We start from the raw sequence: 8211 nt of genomic DNA, 5'->3' as shown, positions 1-8211 counted from the left end.
TGATGGCCACACTGAATGTCTCCCAGAAGCGCCCTGCTCCAGCATTGTTGCTCTCAGCCACTCATGAAATCTCAGGAATAGCACGCTGGGCTCCATTTAATTGTCAGGTTTCATTTAATTGGCTGGGTTTTCATGTGTTTTAGAACCAGGACTGCCCCTTGACTCAGTTGTAAGAGTTTATCAACAAAATTGGAGTAAGCCTCTTTCCTTATTTTTTACTTTACTCACTCCCCAAACACTGTTCAGTCTCCCTCTTTCTTTTCTCCCGGAGTTTATGTCTTACGCGGCTGGCATTGCCTTGGCAGCGTGACAGAAATCAAATTTTTTAAGGGCATTCGTATCCAATAGGAACTATATCTGTTTATTTGCTCCACCTGGCATCTGTCCACAGGAAGCCAGGCATTTCTAACCCCCTTACCTTACAGAACTCCTTGTTTTGTGATACTGCATAGCATAAACATTTCAATGGAATGGACCGGAAGGCACCTCTCCCACTCCACCCTGCAATCCATCTTCTAGACATGATTGAGCAATATGAAACATATTAATTATAAGTTACTATCAAATGGGTTGGCACGAGAGTCAAGGGAATAAGAATTAACCTCTGCCTCCTATGTTTTATTTCCAAAGATACCTGTCTCTTCATTGCCCACTTAAAACCACACAAACTACATTCAGCATTTAGAAAAGATTTGATTTGGCCACAGTATATGAGCACTCAGATCCTGCAGAGAGATTGAAGCCAATTATTCGTGCCAACTTTTCCAGGTTTGAGGATTAAGTATAAAGGAGGATCCTGGCAGTTGGGTTGATTGTGTGAAATAAGACATAAGACATGTTTAATGCTCAGCAGGATGCTTGACACATAGTAAGTGCGTAATAAATTACAATCATCTTACTGCTAAGCACCACCGTTACCTTCACTTTTACTGCAGTTAGCATAGAATGAGCTAGCCTTATTCTCTAGGGAATATTCTATACTCTTTAAACTAGATGAACTCTACTTATAAAATCATTGGACAAATGGCATACAGATGATGTAATTGAAAAGATTCATCCAGAAAGTACTCAAGAAAGAAAGTACTCAAATGGCCTTCCTTGTCCTAGAATTGCAACTTTGCCTACAGGCAGTGGTAAGCCATGGGAGATTTTCTCTTGTTCTCCACATCTAAAAGATAACGGGCCCTTTCAGTTGAGAGGTCATGCCCTCAGGTGCCCCTGGGGTCAGCCAGGTACAAAATGTCTTGCTTGGGGACTAATGCCAGCTGACACTTGGCCTCAGCACTGGGGACCCGTGGGGATAATTACGTCTGTGGGGCCTGGGTTTTGCCTACCAAAGACTGGGCAGTTAGTATATATAGATGAGTAAGATCTCATCTAATGTTTATAAACAACCTTGTAGTTGTTTTCTCATTATTTAAATAATGAGAAAACTGAGGCTTAGCTGGAATCAGTAACACATGCAAGGAAACAGAGCTGTTAAGGTAGAGCAGTGTCTGTCTCCAGAGGCCATGGAGACAGACACCCCAGTTTCTGCACCCCAGTTTCTCCACGATAGTCTGGTAATGAATGAGTTAAACAATAAAAGAGGGTTTCTTCCTCAGTGACTCTTGCCTGAGCTTGTTCCTATTTCCTCTGAAGAAAAAGAGATGCGTCAGACCTGAGGAGGGACTCAGAGATTGAGAGATACTTCCACCTAACAGTCATCAGCACTGATTTTGTTCCCTAAGGCAGATGGAGCCGCCACCTCCCATGACCTGTGGTCACTCTCACAACAGCTACCACGCACAGAGCCCTCCAGGCACTCACCAGGAATGCCCTGTGAGTGCCTTACGAAAGCTGTCCCCCGACTTGGACGTGGGGGTGGGGTGCCCAAGGTTATGGTGATAAATGAAAAGCACGGTGTGATCTGAGGTTTGACCTAGATGGCCTAGAATCCGAGGCATTTCTTTAAAATTTTTTACTCCTCTCCTCTAAGTTTTGGCTTTCAAAAGAAAAAAAAAGCTGATTTTAAACAGTAAATTCTTTTTTATACTTGTTTGGACCTTCTTTTTTTTAAAATTGAGATTGTAATAGGTAACATTATATTAATTTCAGGTGTACACCATAATGATTTAATACGTGTATATACTGTGAAGTGATCACCACAGTAAATCTAGTTCACATCCATCACCGCACATAATTACAATTTTTTTGTTGTGGTGAGAACTTTTACAATCCAGTCTCTTAGCAAAGATACAATACAGTCTTATTAAGTATGGTCACCATGCTGTACATTATGTCCACAGAGCTTGTTCATTTTATAATGGGAAGTTTGAATCTTTTGGTCACCTAAATAGTCAATTCTTAAAGGACAAAGACAATAAATAGGTGGTCAGGGCTTGAAACTTTGGAGGCTCTGAGAAATGCTGCTGAGGGAATTCTTTACAAGGTGGAGAACACACAGTAGAGCACTGTAGATCCTGAAGACAGATGGTTCAGTTCAATCCTATAAATACAACAATTATGATAGGCCTCCTGTTAGGTGGTGAAGCAAAGGGGGATAATATGTAGACTTTGCCTTCACAGCTCTCACAGCCTAGAGGAGTTGCAAATGCCTAAACAGGTAATAGAATATAGTGATTGATTCTCCAAGTACAGTGCAGTTAAGTTGCTTTGGGGATACAGACAAGGGATGTCTAACTCTGAGTCCCATCCTTTAAAGATGTGAGGTCTTGTTGGATTTGTATATCTTGATTCATGGGGATGGGGTGGGTCAGGCACAATCCTTCCCTAACAAACACGTTCCCTTTGAAGTTGGCAATTGCAGAGACCATGTGCGTCTTCGTGAGACATTAGACAACAGCTAAAAGTGAGAACCTTAGGATGAGCCTTTTAAAATGCATTATTCCAGACTCTTTGGCTGCTCTTGGAAATTCTTATCACTGTAGCTTCTCCTTTCTGAGGGGCAAGGGAAGGGAACTGACATTTATAGGGCACCTGGCATGAGCCAGATGCTTTCTAGGTTATCTCACTTACCGGTAATATTCAAGATAATCCTCTAAGATGAATATTTTAATATCTTTTAAAGCTCAGGGAATAGGGGTTCAGAGAAGTTAAGTTGCTTAACAGAAGTTAAGACAGGACAGAATGTGACCAGGCAAGGATTCTAACCCAGGACTGACTCCAAAGCTGGCGCCCTTTGTATAGTTCTATTACACTGTCTGACCTTCGACTCCCTTTATGAGTGTTGGTTCTTTTTCTATTATTGTTTTTACTGTTACCACCTTGCCTTTATAGAGCCAGCCCTTTAGCTTCTCCTTAGCACTCTCACAATATGGAGGTTGAAGTCTTTGAGCCACAGGTGAGTCTAAAATCAGGTGCAAATGAAAGTGAATGGGATCATTAGCATCATGTCGACAACATCCTCATCCTCATTACCTATTTTTCGGACTATAAGACGCAGCCCCCCCAAATTTGGGAGGAAAATGGGGGTGTGTCTTATAGTCCGAATGTACCTTACCTGGCCCGCTGGTGGCGGGGGTGGGGGGGCGGGACAGGGTTTTTTCCCCCATTTTCCTCCTCTAAAACCTAGGTGCATCTTATGGTCCAGTGCATCTCATAGTCCGAAAAATACGATGTAATCAGAGAACAAGCTTGGCGGTAATAAGCCCACACTTACATTTGTTTCTTTGCTAGGCACTGTGTAGAATGATTTAGATGCATGTGATTTCTGTTTTCTAGGGACAAATGGCAGGTCCAGAAGATGTGGAATTAGAAATAATGAAGGGAGTACGATTTGGGGGACTTTGTGTTTGAAAGACAGATGGGAAGTGCCATGGCTGCCTGCGGCTGCCCTAGGGTACTGGTGTAACCTGGAAGGCTGAGCTGAGAGGAAGTTAGATGACCACATGAGGAGGGTATTAGGCAAGTACCCTGAGGTGTATGTGTGCACTTTCTAGCTCATTGCTATTTTGAATATAGACATTCTTGAGTCTCAGTCCACAAAAGGAACTAGAAAGGGCCTACTTTCATAGCTGGGACATTCTGCAAACACTATTTTCAAGGGCTTACAAGCCTAAAAGCTGGGGGTGGAGGTGGCCAAGGAAGGAGGGAGGGGATGAGAGTGGGGTGGGAACAAACTTACAGAAGACTTCTGAAGTGACATAAAGTGAGAATTGAGCCAATTTCCACTTGAAGTCACCTCTCCACTTAATACTCATTAACTATCTGGAACCAAACGCAGCTAATTTAGCACCAGGTTGGAAAGTGTATATAATGCAAACCACATCCTAAGGCCAGGGCATCCAGGTTTTGAGCCTTCGTAAATGCCTCTCTTTTGGAACACAATTTGATGTGAGTGCATAGGAACTAAGAAGCATGTGCCAAGTTGTGAGTCATCTCTTTCTGCTTTCTTCCAGAACACCGTGGGAAAAGGATGGGCAGACTGGTTTAGATAAAACTCAGTCCCACCCTCACTGAAGGCTAGAAACAAATCCATTTTTGAAATGATTAAAAAATATAATTAAACTAAGAAAATATATAATAAGCATTTTTTTGGTTTCACCTTGAACCTGAAGCCTTATTTCGTTTCCTTTTAAGTCTCCAGGCTACCACTGTCTATAGCCTTTAAATCTCAAGGGGTTCGTGCTTGCCTTTTAAAGCACATTTATTAAGTGATCAAGCCATGTTAGGGTGTAGGGATACAAAGATGACTAAATTATGGTCCCTGACTTTGAGGATAGCACAGTCCGGAAGGGTGAGAACATGTGCAAATAATGCGTGTGTGTAAATACTGTGAAATAAGACCCTTCATAAAGGTACCGTGTGAACAAACTGCCTGAGGGTCCCTGACTGAACAGGGCCCCATACTAGGGGCGAGATCTTATTGCACTGGGCAGTGTTGCTCCTGGAACTGCCAGTGCGTCCTCTGTAAAGCTTGAAAAAATAAACTGTTTTTCTCTGCTTGCGTTTAATTGACTATGCTTAGGACCTAGTATCAGCATAAGCCTTGAGGGACCTCTAACAACTTCTCATTAATAATGGGTTGGGTATTTTTCTTTTGATTGCCTTTCTACTTCCCTTTGGTAAGCAATCCAGGCTTCCTGATGTTCATAGCTTTTGGGGTAAACTTCTGGTGTTTTAATGATAGATATGAAATATATAAATTATATTCTTGGCCTTACCAGAAACAGTGCATAGTGAATCTCAACATTCTTCTTACATGTTTTAAAGGTGAGCTCAGTTATCAGAAGCCTTGCTCCTAGGCCACCAGATGCAATGGACATGGACCAAAAGGGAGAACACATTGGGTAGGGTTACTGTACTCCAGGATTCCCTTGCATCTGGTGGCGTTTTAGGGTATTGTTTGATTCCACCCCTGTCTGGGGTGTGCCATCTGGCTTTATTTCCTTTCTTCTGTTTCCTTTGAGCTTAGTTTTCTCTTATTTGTCTAGTTTCTTCATATGGAAGCTGAGGTCACTTGATTTAAAATCTTTGTTTTATTACAAACATTTAGGGCTATAGATTTCTTTCTAATCCTGCTTCAGCTGCATCCCACCAATGTTATGTTGTGCTTATTTTTATCCATTTTAAAAGATTTCCTAGTTTCGTTTCAACTCCTGGGTTATTTAGAAGTGTGTTATTTAGTATTCAAATATTTGGATATTTTCCAGGCATTGTTATTTATTTCTAGTTTAATTTCACTGTTGTCAGAAAATAAACTGTATGACTTGAAGCTTTACAAACTTATTGAGATGTGTTTTATGGCCTAGAATATGGACTATCTTGAAAAGAATGTCTATGCTATTATGGGTGGAGTGCGCTCTGTAAATGTCAGTTAGGTTATCTTATATGATAGTATTATACAAATGTCCTATATACTCACTTTTTTTAATTAAAATTTTTTTGTCTACCTGTTCCTTGGAAATTGAGAGAGGCATATTGAAATTTCCTACAATTATGGATTGGTCTACTTCTCCTTTTAGCTTTGTCAGTGTTTTAAAATTAATTTTTATTTATTGATTTGAGAGAGAGAGAGAGAGAGAGAGAGAGAGAGAGAGGGAGAGACCTCAATTTGTTGTTCCACTCATTTATGCACTCATTGGTTGATTCTTGTATGGGATCGAACCTGCGACCTCGGTGCATCAGGGCGATGCTCCAACTTCTGTTGTTAGGTACATAAACATTTAGGATTGCTACTTTCTCTTGATAAATTGACCCCTCTGTCATAGTTAATTTTATGTGTCAACCTGACTGACAGATGAGGTATCCAGATATTTGGTGAAACATTATTTTAAGTGTGTCTGTGAGGGTGTTTCTGGATGAAACTAACATTTGGATTAGTAAACTGAATAAAACAGATGGCCCTCCCCAGTGTGGATGGGCCTCATCCAATCAGTTGAAGACCTAAATAAAACAAAAAGCTAAGTAAGAGGGAATTTCCCCTGCTGAGTGCCTTCCAGGAAGGACAGCAGCTTTTTCCTTTGGACTTGATCTGAAACATCTGCTCCTCCTGGGTCTTGAGCCTGCTTGCTGATCTTTGCCCTGGAACCATACCATCAGCCCGCCCGCTTGCCAGCTGCAGATTTTGGATTTGTCAGCCTCCGTTCTTACGTGAGCCAGTTCCTTATAGTACAACTCTTTAACCCTCCTTATTATGAGTAATATTTTTTGCTCTGAAATCTACTCCCAACTCCAGCTTTATTTTGATTAATGTTAGCATGTTATTTTTTCATTCTTTTACTTTTACTCTATTTGTGTCTTTAAAGTTGGTTTCTTGTTTTGCTTTTTTTATCCAATGTGATATTTTCTGCCTTTTAATTGAGGTGTTTGGACCAATCACATTTTGTATAATTATTGACATAGTTAGGATTAAACTATCATCTCTCTGTTTTCTATTTGTCTCATCTGTTCGTATTCCGCCTTTTACTTTTCCTTCTTTTTTTTGAATTGAATTTTTTAATTATTCTATTTTGCTCCCTTTATTGGCTTATGAGCTATAACTCTTTGTGTTTTATTTTAGTAGTTGCTTTAGAGTTTATAGTATACATTTTAAATTTATCAAAGTCTGCATTCAATTGATTTTTATACTGTTTCACCTACACTATAAGAAGCTTACAACAATATGTTTCCAGTTCTCTTTTTTCTGTTTTTGTACATTTTTACCATATATTTTACTTCCGCATGTGCTATGAATTCTATGATACACTGTTAATATTTTGACTTTGAATAGTCAACTATCCTTTTAAAGACATATAGAATAACTTAAAACTGTATTTTATTTACCCACATATATTACCATTCCTGATGCTCTTCGTTCCTTTATTTAGATCCAGATTCACATTTGGTATTATTTTTGTTTTTTCCTGAAGCATTTCTTTTAATGTTTTTTGTGCAGGTGTGTTGGTGATGAATTCTTTCAGCTTTTGTATGTCTGAAAAAGTATTTGTTTTATTTTTTTAACTTTTATATTTGAAATAATACAGACTCATGGAAGGTTGCAAAAAATAGTGCACGGTTCCCGCTAGCCTTTCACCCAACTTCCCCCAACGGTGGCATCTTACAACGGCAGTATTGCCTCAAATCCGGGACATGGACGTGAGCACAGTGCTTTCTGCCAGTTGTTTCGCGTACTCATTTGTGCACTTCCCCTTCGCATTTGGCAGTTAATTTTACTGGATATTGGACTTCTATGTTGGCAGCTTTTTCCTTTCATTACTTTAAAGCTGTTGTCCCACGGCTTTGACCTAGTTTCTAGCGAGAAATCTGCTGACATTCTTTGTTCTTCCTTATGTAATGTATCTTTTCTGTGGCTGTTTTTAAGAATGTTCTCTTTATCAACAGTTTTTAGTAATTTGATTCTGCTATGCCTTGGTGTAGTTTTCTTCAATGTTTTTCCTGTTCTTGGGACTATTGGATGTGTGGGTTTAGAATTTGCATCAAATATGGGGGGCAATTTCAGCTATTATCTCTTCAAATATTTTTTGGTCTCAACACAGCCCCTGTCCGCACTTCGGAGACTCCAGTTACATGCGTAAGAGGTTACTCTGAGTTTTTACCAGTTCACTGCATCTCTGTTCATTTTACTTTTATTTTTTTCTCTGTGTTTTATTCTGGATAATTTCGAATGTTCATATCTTCAAGTTCATTAAAATTTTCTTTTATCTTAAGTAAATTGCTGTTAATCACATTTATTGTATTTTTTTAAAATCTCAGACATTGTAATTTTAA

Source organism: Desmodus rotundus, chromosome 3 (genome assembly GCF_022682495.2).
Source record: "Desmodus rotundus isolate HL8 chromosome 3, HLdesRot8A.1, whole genome shotgun sequence".
Taxonomy (NCBI): domain Eukaryota; kingdom Metazoa; phylum Chordata; class Mammalia; order Chiroptera; family Phyllostomidae; genus Desmodus; species Desmodus rotundus.
Note: the sequence above shows the minus strand (reverse complement) of the source record.